At 48.2% G+C, this 15,699-nt stretch overlaps 1 protein-coding gene across 9 annotated transcripts in view; it reads right to left on the bottom strand.

Moving 5' to 3' along the window:
• FAM120B (family with sequence similarity 120 member B) overlaps nucleotides 1–13,739 on the bottom strand; it is a 95,723-nt gene extending 81,984 nt beyond the window's left edge. For 8 of the 9 annotated variants that reach the window (XR_015133499.1, XM_086318804.1, XM_086318800.1 and 5 more), the window contains exon 1: nucleotides 13,680–13,739. The gene's annotated coding sequence lies outside the window, so the exon portion shown is untranslated. Of the gene's footprint in view, nucleotides 1–3,280; nucleotides 3,412–13,679 lie in introns of those variants that run through there. The other variant, XM_086318801.1, reaches the window with a different exon arrangement.
• Between the last annotated feature and the right edge of the window lie 1,960 nt (nucleotides 13,740–15,699).

The raw sequence follows: 15,699 nt of genomic DNA, 5'->3' as shown, positions 1-15,699 counted from the left end.
GCTGTCAGACTGGACAAAACCAAAATGGAATTTTTTTTAAAAAAAAGGAAAGGTTTGTAGATGATGAGAGGACCCAAGGCAGAGCTCACCCAGCGGGAGTCTGACTCTTTCTCTGCTGTGAAAGGAGACCGGCTTCTTCCTCGGCCATGTGGGGCCTGAGGACCCGGCCGCCAAGCCCGCAAGGAGGCGCGCAGGTGGGCAGGCTCCAGGCGGCCGCCTCTCCCACCCACAGACTCGGCCATTTGTCCGGCAGCCCTGCCTCGTTTGCCTTGGCTGCTTTCCCTGACTAGTAAAAAGACATTTTTGTTTCAAGCATTTTTCTACTAAAACTGCAAGTGACAACACGGAGTTTCTTGAAACACTCTCCTCTTTATTTTGCAAGAAGTTGGGTTCTGCCTCTGCTTGGATTTCATTCAAATGATTTTCTTCCTTGCTTACTTCAGTAGTAAAAAGCTCACTATTTTTTTAAACAGGTACTGGTTTTTCCTGTATTTTACACTGCCAATTTCTCACAGTTTGAATCACAAATTACCTCAGGAATTTACAAAGAATGGTAAATTTACAAAGAAATTTACATGGTATTTACAAAGAAAATTTTGGATCGGTAAAGATTTGGGAACTTGGGACATTAGAGGATGCCTTCTGGCATTTCAGGTCCCCAAAGCATGAATGCAGGGTTAACCTGCCATCAATGCAGTGTGTGGTGTGAAAAGAAATGCTTAAAAAGAGAATATGTCAATATTACCTGTTCAATAACTTTCTTCTGTTTTTTTTATTTCTAAAAGCATATACTAAGGATTTACATTCTTTAAAGGTAGTTTTTGAGATGACTGCAAATATATATAAATATATAAAACACACATTGTAAAATTACATATATACACACACATACACATATATAAAGTTTTACTTATTCTACCTGCAAATTATACAGGAAACTGCCATTACCTAGATAACTACTGTTTGGAAATAAAACAAAAGTTATTCTCATCAGGGAGGAGTCTTACTTCCCAAAGGAGAATCTGGGGATCCCGCCCATCACTGTGGGCCTCGGGGCAGGTGTCACCCCATCAGATCCCTAACACCCAGCAGAGTCAGGTACGTGAGGCCTGGCAAGCATCTGTGAGGGAGTAGACAGATGAAGGCATCACAGGGCAGGGATATAAAGAGAAACCAGGAACCAACAAGTTTACAGACTCAGCTGTAGGCAAAGCAAGACTACAAGCCAGAGTCTGACTTGGAGAGAAGGCGTCAGGGCAGGAGAGTTTAGGAAGGAGCCTCACAGGTGCACAGGCGGGGCGGGGCAGGGGCTGCAAAGGCGGACCACGGGGAAGCCTCCTCGGTCACATCCAGCTCAGTCCCGAAGTCTGGGGTGACGAGTAACTGAGGCCTGGAGAGAAGATGCGAGAAACCCAGAAACTCCTTTATTTACCATCTTTCTACTGACAACACAGAGAAATGGAGAGGCAGGCCTCAGCAAAAAACACACACACCCCTACCTGCCACTGAGCGATCAAAAGTGATGCACGGAGGTCACTCAGAACACAGGACAGTGGGCCCACGACAGCCCTGGGCACGCCCCCATGGACCATGAACAGCCCCAGGCACACACCCCGCGGCCCCACGACAGCCCCGGGCACACTCCCCACAGACCCACAACAGCCCCGGGCACACTCCCCACGGACCCACGACAGCCCCAGGCACACACCCCACGGCCCCACGACAGCCCCGGGCACACACCCCACGGACCCACGACAGCCCCGGGCACACATCCCATGGACCACAGACAGCCCCGGGCACACTCCCCACAGATCCACTACAGCCCCGGGCACACACCCCATCGACCCATGACAGCCCTGGCACACTTCCCACGGACCCATGACAGCTCTGGGCACATACCCAAGGACCACATACAGCCCCAGGCACACCTCCATGGACCCACGACAGCCCCGGCACACTCCCCATGGATTCATGACAGCCCCGGCACACTCCTCATGGACCCATGACAGCCCCGGGCACACACCCATGGACCATGGACAGCCCCGGGCACACCCCCATGGAGCACTGACAGCCCACAGCACACCCCCCACAGACCCACGACAGCCCAGGGCAAACACCCCACAGAACAGTGTTTGCAGGACAACCAGTACCAGCAGTTGTGGCTGCGTGAGGTACACCCAGAGGTTCAAGGCATAACAGTCAAAGGTGAAGAGACAACACCTGTGCAAAGGCCAATCGGTGAGGGAGACTGTAAGACAGGAAGCTGGTCACGAACATATCTGAAGAGCCGGCTGGCTAAGTTGAGCTTTTTAAAGCTGGAGACAGATTAGATTAATATTCTACAGATATAAAACCATAACCTCTCAATGGGATTCAAACCCAAGGGATTGGAATAGATATACCAAACAATTACAAAGCTAAGGAGCATTGAGTATTAAGTAGAGTTCCCTATGCTATACAGTAGGTTCTCATTAGTTGCCTATTTTATGTATAGTAGTGTTTTCATTGTCACACGTCCCTTAAAAATAGAATATAACTGGATTTTGTTTTCTCCTCTACATACATATTTCTATATTTTATGTCAGTTTTTACATTAAAATTTATTTTGACCACCAAAAAATAAATAAAATAAAACCATAACCTCTTGATAGATCTGTATCAGACAAAAATAGAGTCTCTACAAGACAAAAATCTACAAATTAACATGTATCATCATATTTGGGCTGCATCAAGAGTAGACAGCAAATTAAAAGAGAGATGGACATTCTCTTAGAAAACTGAATTATCTAAGATGTAACTCTTGGAAATGGCCTAGGATTCGGGGAAGAATGCACAGTCCTCCTTTGCCCTAGCTTCATGTCTGAGTCTTGGGTAACTGCTCTCAGCGGGAGCCTGCCGCCTGAGCCCGCGCCCCCTCATGAGGCCCCCAGAGCTTGAAGTGGAGGGTCTGAGGTCCACTCTCTCCTCTTCTCCCCGAGAGCCCCAGCTAAAAAGAGGAACTTACAGGGACCCTTACTACACAGCAGGGTTTAAGAAAAAGGACTGAAATTTCAGAGATGAAAATGTGTCCCAGGCCAGACAAGACACGGCAGCTGCTCAGGGTTCACCAGAATTCACGAGCGCAGCCTCAGGGCAGCCCTGGGCGGCGGCTCCCAGGCGGGTCTCCGCGGCAGAGGCCCCACACAGGACGCAGAACCATGGGCCAAGCCAGCACCCTTATCGCCACTCCAGCAGACGTGAGCCAACCAAGACAGACAGGGCCCTGCCTTCGGCAGCTTACACGCTGGCAGGAAAAGCCCCAGCAAGCGGTCGTCACGGGGCATCACTTCCAGACAGACAAAAGCAGACAGCGTGAGATGCTCAGCAGGAAGACACAACCCATCCTGGGATCCGCAAGGGCCACCTGAGGAAGGGATGCACCTGGGGAAGGGATGCACCTGGGGAAGGGGATGCACCTGAGGAAGGGGATACACCTGACGAACAGGATGCCACCTGAGGAAAGGGATGCCACTAAGGAAGGGGATGCACCTGAGGAAAGGGGATGCACCTGAGGAAGGGCGTCCACCTGACGAAGGGCGTGCCAAGGGTCCTGACAAAGGCAGACGGGGCGGGCGGCACAGCCAGAGGGAGCGTGAGGGCAGGCGGGCGGGAGGCACGAGGCAGGAGTGACAGGGATGCCTTTATTTAGATCCTAGGGTGTCTTTTTATATTAAATCCATGTTTCTAAGGTGCTTAAAATATCTGTTCTATTACGTACTTTAACCTGCAACTTTATGTAGCATATTATAAATGTATTCTTCAACACAGAAAATGGGGGACAAAAAAAACCCAAACCCCTGGGCCTGGCAGAGCCTCTGCTGGAGGGAAGAGTATGGACAGATGTGGTAGGAGGCTGCTGTGACAGCGGCTTCCACACCCACACACGCATGCACACTGGGTTCTGAGGGGAAGCAGGTGTCGTGTAAAGCTCTTCAGCAAGTGTATTTTGGAAGCACTGCCTTGCCTGTGCTGTGGAAGAGGGATGGAGGCAGGCGAGACATCCAAAGCCCTCTCTTGCCGGGAAGAACTCCAGCTCTGGAGGGATGCAAAGCCCTGTGTCGTATTGCAAGACAAAGAGGCTAAAGAGAGCCTCTGTAGCCCCTTCCCCCCAGTACACCGAAGGCATGAGGTCCCGCAGCTGCGGACACAGCAACGAACAAGACAGACTTGTAAGACGTGCACCTTGAAAGGAGCAAAGGCTCAGGGTCTGTCAGGAAAGAAGCAGACCTGGGTGTGTGCAGACATGTCCGAACGCACCAGGCCGTACACTGAACCGGTGCCCACAGTGGACGCCCCCTCCAGCCCCACTGGTGCACTGTGTGGTTTTGTTCAGGCTCCACAGCGAGGCCTGCATGCCAGCAAAGAAGGCAGGAAGAGCTGGCGGCCAGGGGCAGTCAGCAGTGTGCACTGAGTAACCTGCTGAGGTCATAGACAGTAACAGCACAGCCAGCTCCTCTCACGAGGGGCTGCCCACCCCGAACAGCACACTTCAGAGATCTGGTGGCGGCTGGGCCCGCAGGGAAGACCACCACTGGCAGAGCCAGCCCTGGGGTGCGCATAGCTACAGCGCTCCTTTCTGGAGGTGCTCCCAGCCCCAGGGGGCCTAACGGACCAGTGGGACTGTAGGGACACCAAGAGGCTACCTGACTGCAGCTTTACAAAGCGCCTTACAGGTCAATAAACGCAGAAAAGGGAAATGCCTGCCACCTATAAAAACTTATGCCTCATTGATCCAGAATTCAGAATAAGACTCCAATGTAAGTTTCAAAATTCATAAGTAAAACTGAAGTAATTTATTCATAAGAGACTTCTCGGGCTCTGAATTATCATCTGTGAATCACTCTTCTGCATAATTCTAACAATTAGCTCAAAGTCCACAGTAATGGAAAGGGCACGAGACAGGCGTGCCCATGCTGACAAGGGTCAGAACCTCTGACAGTGGACCCAGGAAACCCAGGGGACAGAAAAACGCCACATACACAGCAGGGAAAACCGGCGCATGCGCCTTAACAAGCCCGAACACTATTCTCATCATTAACACGGTGTGTTTACAATGTTTACTTGAGGTCATATCACAGGGATTAGGGAAAATTCCTATCACAGTTAGCACCTTCTATTAAGAAAGCAGGGAATGATGGCTCAGTGGTGAAGACTGCAATTCCAATGCAGGGGACCCAGGTTCAGTCACTGTTTCGGGAACTAAAATCTCATAAGCTACATCAGATCAGATCAGATCAGTCGCTCAGTCGTGTCCAACTCTTTGCGACTCCATGAATCGCAGCACGCCAGGCCTCCCTGTCCATCACCAACTCCCGGAGTTCACTCAGACTCACGTCCAACGAGTCGGTGATGCCATCCAGCCATCTCATCCTCTGTCGTCCCCTTCTCCTCCTGCCCCCAATCCCTCCCAGCATCAGAGTCTTTTCCAATGAGTCAACTCTTCGCATGAGGTGGCCAAAGTACTGGAGTTTCAGCTTTAGCATCATTCCTTCCAAAGAAATCCCAGGACTGATCTCCTTCAGAACATAGTGTGGCAAAAAAAAATTTTTTTAAGAAAGCAGACAAATCCTTTATTTTAGACAGACTTCCATTCTAAATGTGAGATTTTTCTCCCTAATGAGAAAAAATCCAAAATTAAATTATCCAGAAAACTCTGCTGTTCAAGCTAGTATCCCCTTGTCCTGACGGCCAACCACTTTACCACTCATGACTTAAAGTAACTTACATGAATCTGTACTGGGCTAATTATCCGAGCTAAAGTACTGACATGGAGAGCATCCATCACTGCTGTGTACCTTCCAGAGCCCAGTGTGCACGTGGGCGTGCAGCTGGGCAGGTGTGTGTTTAAGAGCAGGTATTCCACAATAAGAGCTGACATCAACGGACTCCTTGGCTAAAACTTGTTTATAAGGAAAAGGGTGTGGAGGACTGGGCTTTTCAGCTAGTAATGGCCCTGACTTACTGGCTGACTGAAAAGAAATCACTCTTTGTACACCACTGACTTCATTTGCTCAAGTAAGACGACGGTTTACCTCTCAGTTTGGCGGATTTTAAACTAGTACTATAAAATCCTTTAGTAGATGGTGACTGCAGCCATGAAATTAAAAGACGCTTACTCCTTGGAAGGAAAGTTATGACCAACCTAGATAGCATATTCAAAAGCAGAGACATCACTTTGCCAACAAAGGTTCATCTAGTCAAGGTTATGGTTTTTCCTGTGGTCATGTATGGATGTGAGAGTTGAACAGTGAAGAAGGCTGAGCGCCGAAGAATTGATGCTTTTGAACTGTGGTGCTGGAGGAGACTCTTGAGAGTCCCTTGGACTGCAAGGAGATCAGCCCTGGGATTTCTTTGGAAGGAATGATGCTAAAGCTGAAGCTCCAGTACTTTGGCCACCTCATGCGAAGAGTTGACTCATTGGAAAAGACTCTGATGCTGGGAGGGATTGGGGGCAGGAGGAGAAGGGGACGACAGAGGATGAGATGGCTGGATGGCATCACCGACTCGATGGACATGAGTCTGAGTGAACTCCAGGAGTTGGTGATGGACAGGGAGGCCTGGCGTGCTGTGATTCATGGGGTCTCAAAGAGTCGGACACGACTGACTGATCTGATCTGATCTGATCCACATAATTTAAACCTTAAGTAACATGTTTTAATTCTCTGAAAACTTTTCCAACAGAACACCTTACAAAGAAATAGAAATTTACTTATAAAAACAAATGAAAATGTAAAAGTTATTCCCACTTGTTCCTCTATAAAAGTAACTGATAGTATAAGGATGCCTCACTTTCAAACTAATTAAGATGAAATTAATTTCTCTGAGTGAATTCCCAGTGTGTGATCCTAATTTCAGTGGAGGTAAGAGCTCCTTTTATGATCTTCATTAAGTGGACTTCACTGCAGATGGTGACTGCAGCCATGAAATTAAAAGAGGTTTACTCCTTGGAAGGAAAGTTATGACCAACCTAGATAGCATATTCAAAAGCAGAGACATTACTTTGCCAACAAAGGTCCATCTAGTCAAGGCTATGGTTTTTCCTGTGGTCATGTACGGATGTGAGAGTTGGACTGTAAAGAAAGCTGAGCGCCGAAGAATTGATGCTTTTGAACTATGGTGTTGGAGAAGACTCTTGAGAGTCCCTTGGACTGCAAGGAGATCCAGCCAGTCCATTCTAAAGGAGATCAGCCCTGGATGTTATTTGGAAGGAATGATGCTAAAGCTGAAACTCCAATACTTTGGCCACCTCATGCGAAGAGTTAACTCATTGGAAAAGACTCTGATGCTTGGAGAGATTGGGGGCAGGAGGAGAAGGGGACGACAGAGGATGAGATGGCTGGATGGCATCACCGACTCATTGGACGTGAGTCTGGGTGAACTCCGGGAGTTGGTGATGGACAGGGAGGCCTGGCGTGCTGTGACTCATGGGGTCGCAGAGTCGGACATGACTGAGCGACTGAACTGAACTGAATTGAAGTGGACTTCCCTTACTTTCAACCTTTTCTTGAAGGAGGTGGCAAGGCAGCAGCAATGAAGCAAATCAAATACACATATTGTTGCAAATGTTCTGCCTCCTGAGCTCAGCTGTCAATCTCTGACCTCGGTTCTTCGTCAGTTCAGTTCAGTTCAGTTGCTCAGTCATGTCCGACTCTTCACAACCCCATGTATCGCAGCACGCCAGGCCTCCCTGTCCATCACCAACTCCCGGAGTTCACCCAGAGTCACGTCCATCGAGTCGGTGATGCCATCCAGCCATCTCATCCTCTGTCGTCCCCTTCTCCTCCTGCCCCCAATCCCCCCCAGCATCAGTCTTTTCCAATGAGTCAACTCTTCGCATGAGGTGGCCAAAGTATTGGAGTTTCAGCTTTAGCATCATTCCTTCCAAAGAAATCCTAGGAACCTGATCTCCTTCAGAATGGACTGGCTGGATCACCCTGCAGTCCAAGGGACTCTCAAGAGTCTTCTCCAACACCACAGTTCAAAAGCATCAATTCTACGGTGCTCAGCCTTCTTCACTGTTCAACTCTCACATCCATACATGACCACAGGAAAAAACCACAGCCTTGACTAGATGGACCTTTGTTGGCAAAGTAATGTCTCTGCTTTTGAATATGCTATCTAGGTTGGTCATAACTTTCCTTCCAAGGAGCAAGAGTCTTTTAATTTCATGGCTGCAGTCACCATCTGCAGTGATTTCGGAGCCCCAAAAAATAAAGTCTGACACTGTTTCCCCATCTATTTCCCGTGAAGCGATGGGACCGGATGCCATGATCTTCGTCTTCTGAATGCTGAGCTTTAAGCCAACTTTTTCACTCTCCACTTTCACTTTCATCCAGAGGCTTTTTAGTTCCTCTTCACTTTCTGTCATAAGGGTGGTGTCATCTGCATATCTGAGGTTATTGATATTTCTCCTGGCAATCTTGATTCCAGCTTGTGTTTCTTCCAGTCCAGCGTTTCTCATGATGTACTCTTCATATAAGTTAAATAAGCAGGGTGACAATATACAGCCTTGGCGTTCTCCTTTTCCTATTTGGAACCAGTCTGTTGTTCCATGTCCAGTTCTAACTGTTGCTTCCTGACCTGCATACACATTTCTCAAGAGGCAGGTCAGGTGGTCTGGTATTCCCATCTCTTTCAGAATTTTCCACAGTTTATTGTGATCCACACAGTCAAAGGCTTTGGCATATTCAATAAAGCAGAAATAGATGTTTTTCTGGAACTCTCTTGCTTTTTCCATGATCCAGCGGATGTTGGCAGTTTGATCTCTGGTTCCTCTGCCTTTTCTAAAACCAGCTTGAACATCAGGAAGTTCACAGTTCATGTATTGCTGAAGCCTGGCTTGGAGAATTTTGAGCATTACTTTACTAGCATGTGAGATAGTGCAAGAGCAAACTAAAGCCATGTTACAACAGGAATGTGATCAGCCCCACTCATTCACATTTTCTTTTTGGCATTATTCAGTTGCTAAGTCATGTCTGACTCTTTGCCACCCCATGGACTATAGCATGCTGTCCTTCACTATTTACGGGAGTTTGCTCAAATTCATGTTCATTGAGTCAGTGATGCTATCAATTCATCTCACCCTCTGCCTCTCCCTTTTATTGCTTTAAATCTTTCCCAGCATCAGGATCTTTTCTAAATGAGTTTGCTCTTTACATCAGGTAGCCGAAGTATCGGAGAAGGCAATGGCACCCCACTCCAGTACTCTTGCCTGGAGGGTCCCATAGGAGAGCCTGGTAGGCTGCAGTCCATGGGGTCTCGAAGAGTCAGACACAACTAAGTGACTTCACTTTCACTTTTCACTTTCACACATTGGAGAAGGAAACGGCAACCCACTCTGGTGTTCTTGCCTGGAGAATCCCAGGGACGGGAGGCTGGTGGGCTGCCATCTATGGGATCACGCAGAGTCGGACGCAACTGAAGCAACTTAGCAGCAGCAGCCAAAGTACTGGAGTTTCAGCTTCAGTCCTTCCAATAAATATTCAGAACTGATTTCCTTCAGGGTTGAATGGTTTGATCTCCATGTAATCCAAAGGCCTCTCAAGAGTCTTGCCAAACACCACAGTTTGAAAATATCAATTCTTCAAAGGTGGTGTTCAGCTTTCTTTACAGTCCAACTTTCATATCCATACATGACTTCTGGAAAAACCATAGCTTTGACTATACAGATTTCTTTGGCAATGTCTTCACTTTTTAATACACCGTCTAGGCTTGTAATACTTTTCCTTCAAAGGAGCAAGCATTTTTTAATTTCATGGTTGCAGTCACCATCTGCAGTGATTTGGGAGCCCAAGAAAATAAAATCTACCACTGTTTCCATTGTTTCCCTATCTATTTGCCAGGACATGAAGGGACCAGATGCCATGATCTTAGTTTTTTGAGTGTTGAGTTTTAAACCAGCTTTTTCACTCTCCTGTTTCACTTGCATCAAGAGGCTCTTTAATTCCTCTAGCTTTCTGCCATAAGGGTGGTGTCACCTACATATCTGAGGTTATTAGTATTTCTCCCAGCAATCTTGATTCCAGCTTGTGCTTCATCCAGCCTGGCATTTTCCATAATGTACTCTGCATATAAGTTAAATAAGCAGGCTGACAATTACAGCCTTGACATACTCCTTGCCCAATTTGGAACCAGTCTGCTGTTCCATGTCCAGTTCTAACTGTTGCTTCTTGACCTGCATACAGGTTTCCTAGGAGGCAGGTAAGGTGGTCTGGTATTCCCATCTAAGAATTTTCAACAGTTTTTTTGTGATCCACACCATCAAATGTTTTAGCATAGTCAATGAAGCAGATGTTTTTTCTGGAATTCTCTTGCTTTTTCTATGATCCAACAAATGTTGGCGATTAGATCTCTGGTTCCTCTGCCTTTTCTAAATCCAGCTTGAACATCTGGAAGTTCTTGGTTCATGTACTGATGAAGCCTAGCTTGGAGAATTTTGATCATTACTTTGCTAGCATGAGAGATGAGTGCAATTGTGCAGGAGTCTGAATATTCTTTCACACTGCCTTTCTTTGGGGCTTCCCTTTAAGCTCAGCTGGTAAAGAATCCACCTGCAATGCAGGAGACTTGGTTTCAATTCCTGGGTTGGGAAGATACACTGGAGAAGGGAAAGGTTACCCACTCCAGTATTCTGGCCTGGAGAATTCCATGGACTGTATAGTCTATGGGGTCACAAACAGTTGGACACGATTGAGTGACTTTCATTCACTTCTTTGGGACTGGAATGAAAACTGACCTTTTTCAGTCCTGTGACCACTGCTGAGTTTTCCAAATTTGCTGGCATATTGAGTGCAGCCCTTTCACAGCATCATCTTTTAGGATGTGAAATAGTTCAGCTGGAATTCCATCACCTCCATTACATTTGTTTGTAGTGATGTTTCCTAAGGCCCACTTGACTTCACACTCCAGGATGTCTGGCTCTAGATGAGTGATCACACCATTGTGGTTATCTGGGTCATTAAGATCTTTTTTGTATAGTTCTTCTGTGGATTCTTGCCACCTTTTCTTAATATCTTTTGCTTTTGTTTGGTCCGTTTCTGTCCTTTATTGTGACCATCTTTGCATGAAATGCTCCCTTGATATCTCTAGGTTTCTTGAAGAGATCTCTAGTCTTTTCCATTCTATTGTTTTCATCTATTTCTTTGCATTGATCACTTAGGAACACTTTATCTGTGCTCCCTAGTCTTTGGAACTCTGCATTCGGATTAATATATCTTTCCTTTTCTCCTTTGCCTTTCACTTCTTTTCTTTTCTCAGCTACGTGTAAGGCCTCCTCAGACAACCATTTGCCTTTTTCCATTTCTTTTTCTTGAGGATGGTGTGATCACCGCCTTGTGTACAATGTTACAAAACTCCGTACATTGTTCTTCAGGCATTCTTATCCATCAGGTCTAATCCCTTGAATCTACTTGTTACTTCCACTGTATAATCGTAAGGGATTTGATTTAGGTCATACCTGAATGGCCTAGTAGTTTTCCCTACTTTCTTCAATTTAAGCCTGAACTTTGCAATAAGAAACTTATGATCTGAGCCACAGTCAGCTCCCAGCCTTGTTTTTGCTGACTGTATAGAGCTTCTCCATCTTTGGGTGCAAAGAATATAATCCAATTTTGTAATCGTCCATGTGTGGACATCACCACGTCTCTTGTGTTGCTGGAAAAGGGTGTTTGCTATGACTAGTGGCTTCTCTCCAAGCCTCAGTAAGAAGCACACACAAGGAGGAATGGGAGGTGGGGAAGGGAAAGTAAAGGAACATAAAACCAAGACAATAGGAGGTAACTAAAGGGATCCAAGCACTGTGGGGGGCTGAAACTTAATAATTTGAGGCCCTTCTTTAAAACACACACACAATTATAAACTAAAAACCACTGAGGCCCTTCCTAGTGCCTTGGAAGGGGCCCATGAAAGTGAGGACTCTGAAGTCTGAACTTTATTAGCTTTACAGTAAAATCTGCCCCATGAATGCCACTGATTCAGGCTCGGGGAGTAGACAGAACCTCAGAATAGTAACAACTGAAGGTGACCGCAGCCATCACCTACTTCGGTCTTCTCATTTCTCAGGTGAGAAATCCATCGGCCAGAAGTGATTAGATATCTCTGTGTCTGGAAGGCTGAGTAGTTAGGAGTTACACAAAGAAACTGGGAGGTAAGGTAGTCAGAAAGCAGTACGTGTGGCAATGAGCAGTGTGACACAACCAAGGAGGTCTCACTGCTTTACATGAACACAACATACTAAGGAAGGCACTGCTAGATTTCTGAGAGTGAGGAATGGCCAGGTTGGGAGAAAGCCACTCCAGTGACCTGAGAGATGGCAGATGCTGGGGAAATCAATACACAAAGAATGTGTGAAGCTGTGGTGGGGCAGGGGGTAGCTCCCAACAGCAAGGTCCAAACATGCGCAGGTCAGACAGCACATGATGCTGGGAGGCCATGGTTCAGAAACAACAGCAACAGAGCACAAAGCACAAGGGTCACACTAGACACCGAGGACTCACAGAGCATAATACATTTGGGAGGTGAGAGGTGAGGAGCCTGACGCTGCAGACCTGCCTCCCATTCTCTGAATTGTCTCAAGTGCTCAAGTCAAAAATGTGGAAGTCACTTGAAATACCACCTCACTTTTCCCCACATCAAACTCACTTCCAAGTTCTCCCCACTACCATTTCCAAATTTTCAGTCCTAAAACTTCTCTTCCCTAAATGACTGCAAATGCCATCTTATCACACATAGTCATCCCGGACCACCACCAGTACACCTGTCAGATGACTCTTTTAATACTAAGATCTGATCACTTATTTGATCACATCTCGTTGTTCCTAGTTCTCCCAAAGGGGCTTCCCTGGTGGCTTAGTGATAAACAATCCTCCTGCAATTCAGGAGACTCAAGAGACATGGGTTTGATCCCCTGGAGGAGAAAATAGCAACCCACTCCAGTCTTCTTGCGGAAAAAATCCCACGGATAGAGGAGCCTGGCTGCCGGGAATATCCCATGGACAGAGGAACCTGGCAGGCTATAGTCCATAAAATCACAGTCAGACAGGACTGAGTGAGCACAATTCTCTCAAGCTTCCTGCCAACCCCAACTCTAATCAACCTATATTTTCCAGAATATGTCCAACTGTCTCAAACCTACATGTGGTAAGCACCGTTCCTGCTGCAATAATGAATGGCCTCTTGCCCACAGCACCTCTCAATTTGTACTTATTCGAAACTCAGCTAGAATCCCCCCTCCAGTACAGAGGTTTCTGTCCCCTCCTTGGCCGTCTAGGACAAACCATGTTCTCAGCCACCTACGCATCATCCCACCCGCCATTCTTCCCCCAAGGGCATGGTGCTTGCCGGGTACTGGAGCCCCAGCTCAGGACTGATGGGTGACTGGGGGAAGGCGCTCAAGTTCGGAGACGCACGTGCAGAGGTCAGAGGACGCCTCCCCGAGAGACAACAGACAGGGTCACCGGGGACCCGAAACCACACGCCTCTTTCCAGAGAGGGGTCGGGCCAGGGTGGCGCCAGGGGGAACAGGCAGGGCGCACAGCTGTGGGGTCGAGCGGTCAGGGAGACGCGGCTCAGGGACCGCGACGGCGCCGAATCGCGAGTGCATCCTCAGCACCGAGGCGATAGCCCCGCAGGCCCAGCCCTACCTAGAGACGCGCCAGGACACCGGAGACGCGCCCACGCCGCCCTCGGCCCTCAGCAGCGGTGCGCACTTCCGCTTCCCGTCGCGAGACCGCCCCGCCCAGGAGAGGGCGGGGCCTGCGCGGCCGGCAGGGATGCGCCGGGAGCGCCACGCGCAGGCGCCTGAGAGCGCGTGGCGGCGCCGGCTCCGGCTCAGCGCCCGTTGCCTCGGAAACCGCGCTGTGCTTCCGAGGTCGGGGTCACGACTCGCTCGGCTTCCGCATGCGTACCCGTTGGTGCTGTGGGCGGCGCAGCGGTTGTACGCTAGGTCGGGGTAGTATGGCGCAGTTTGGCATGAGAGCGCTGAGATGATGGGGTGAGCTGCAGCGAGACGGGAGGCTGGACCTGAGCCCCGGGCCTGGAGGAGCAGGCGGCGGGGGGTCCTGAACGGGTGGACTTTCAGGCTTGGCGCTCTGTCCACCTTACCATCTGTCCGATTGGGAGGAGGCCGGCGCTTCCCAGCTGGGGCTGAGCAAGGACACAGTGGAGCACAGCAAGCCCTAGGTAGAGAGGAGCCACGCTAACATGACTGTGACGGCGACGGCCCCCCGAACTATTCTGGAGCCTACGGATCTTCGTAGGCAGACCTGCGGTCTGGAATGGGGCGAGAGCCCAGGGCGGCCGCCAGGGCAGGGGAGGAAGCGAGGATGCGTCTCACGTTAAGGAATTTGGACTCTGGAAGCCATGTTGTTGTTTAGTCCGCCTCTTTGTGACCCCATGAACTGCAGCAGGCCCGGCTTCCGTGTTCTTCACCGTGTCCTGGGAGTTTGCTCAAACTCATGGCCATTGAGTCAGTGATCCCATCCAACCATTTCACCCTCTGTCTCCCCTTTCTCTTGCCCGCAGTCTCTTCCAGCATCAGGGTCGTTTCCAATGAGATGGCTCTTCCGGAGCCAGTGGCCAGAGTATTAGAGCTTCAGCTTCAGCATCAGTCCGTAAAGAAGGCTGAGTGTTGAAGAACTGATGCTTTTGAATTGCGGTGCTGGAAAAGACTCTTGAGAGCCCTTTGGACTGCATGAAAGTCAACCAGTCAGTCCTAAAGGAAATCAACCCTGAATATTCATTGGAAGGAAGCTGCCATCTCGACCTTGTTTTGGCAGCTGCTTTGAGGCCAGTAAGGTTCATGTTAAGGACATGCTCCCCTGGGCTGGGAGATAGGCAGTCTTTCGATTATACACCATTCCCATTTCTCTAGTCACAACGCCAGTCTTTTATTTAAAGCCAGGAGAACATTTTGGTCGCCAAGTGTGATGACAGAATAACTTTGAAACCAATCTAATTTATTTTTAAATACTTGGCAAACTTCAATTAATAATATCAAGTTACTTAAGATGTATCTCAAACCCTGTCTTTGCACAGGAGGGCTGCTGCAAGCCCCAGAGAGCTTACTTTCCATCTGGGAAGTAAGATGGTCAGATATTGTTCCTGCTGAGTCTCTTGCAGATCAAGCAGTCAAAAAACATTAACAAATTGATGGGACTTCCCTCGTGATCCAGTGGTTCTTCCTCTGCTTCTACTGCAGGGGACAGAGGTTGGATCCTTGGTCAGGGGGGAACTAAGATCCCAAATGCTGTGGCATGGCCAAAAAAAAAAAAAAAAAATTACCAAATTGAAGTAATTCACCATAGGTATGTATTAATTTAGGAAGGGCTCTCTCCATTCCGTCTACAAGACTTTCATTTCTTGTTGATATTTTTTCTAAAATCAAACAGCACCTAATACTGGTTGGGTGCCATAGGGTCAGACAAACAGTATGTGCAATGGTTTCTAGTCATGAGTGCATGTGTAGCTGGGGAGAGGAACACTTCAAATATCAGGGAACAAGCAAAAGCGTGGGCTTAAAGCATGCAGATGAAGAAGGCAGCAAGGAGACAATGTGAGAGTTGAACCTGGAAGGGAGGGTAGGATCTGAGGCTGGATTAGAAGAGGAAGGACTTATAGGCAGAAAGAGCAAAGCTAGGAAAGAGATGGAGGTGGGGATTCAGG

Source organism: Bos grunniens, chromosome 9 (genome assembly GCF_055505025.1).
Source record: "Bos grunniens cultivar Pamir isolate PY7600 chromosome 9, Bosgru_T2T1.0, whole genome shotgun sequence".
Taxonomy (NCBI): Eukaryota; Metazoa; Chordata; class Mammalia; order Artiodactyla; family Bovidae; genus Bos; species Bos grunniens.
This window is presented reverse-complemented; position numbering and strand designations above follow the sequence as displayed.